The sequence below is a fragment of the Cebus imitator genome, unplaced genomic scaffold (genome assembly GCF_001604975.1).
Source record: "Cebus imitator isolate Cc_AM_T3 unplaced genomic scaffold, Cebus_imitator-1.0 Scaffold112, whole genome shotgun sequence".
Lineage (NCBI taxonomy): Eukaryota > Metazoa > Chordata > Mammalia > Primates > Cebidae > Cebus > Cebus imitator.
The window spans coordinates 167,350-167,958 of record NW_016107427.1 but is presented as its reverse complement, the minus strand read 5'-3'; the positions used below and the strand labels follow the sequence as shown (position 1 = coordinate 167,958).

The window sequence follows — 609 nt, the reverse complement described above, 5'->3', positions numbered from 1 at the left end:
ATGCAGTCTTGCTCTGTCACCCAGCTGGAGTGTGCAGTGGCGTGATCTCAGCTCGCTGCAACTTCTGCCGCCTGGTTCAAGCAATTCTCCTCACTCAGCCTCCCAAGTAGTTAGAACTACAGGCATGTACCACCATGACTGGCTAATTTTTTTCATTTTTATTTTTTATCAGGGGAAAGCGCAAGTGCAGTCCCCCACTACCACAAATTATGCAGTCCAGTTTCCCACATCTAGGGAAATAGGAGTGGTCAGCACATCCGGAATGCAATGGATTAGCCTCACCCTGGGAAAACCACCTTCATGATCATGGTATCTCTCCTGCCAGGTAATTTTTGTATTTTTAGTAGAGACAAGGTTTCACCATGTTGGCCAGGCTGGTCTCAAATTCCTGACCTCAAGTTAACCACCCACCTCAGCCTCCCAAAGTGCTGGGATTATAGGCACAAGCCACTGCACCCACCCTCACATATATCTGTTTTTCAAAGCTCTTCACTCTTGATATTATTTATTTATTTATTGGAGACAGGGTGTCATGCTGTGGCCCAGACTGGAGTGTAGTGGCACAATCACAGCATACTGCAAACTCTGCTTTCTGGGTTCAAGAGATTC

At 46.6% G+C, this 609-nt stretch overlaps 1 non-coding gene across 1 annotated transcript; it reads right to left on the bottom strand.

The window, feature by feature from the left end:
- Positions 1 to 169: 169 nt before the first annotated feature.
- LOC119472686 lies at positions 170 to 333 on the bottom strand. The gene has a single exon (XR_005201865.1). It is a non-coding gene; the product is annotated as a U1 spliceosomal RNA (small nuclear RNA).
- Positions 334 to 609: the final 276 nt, after the last annotated feature.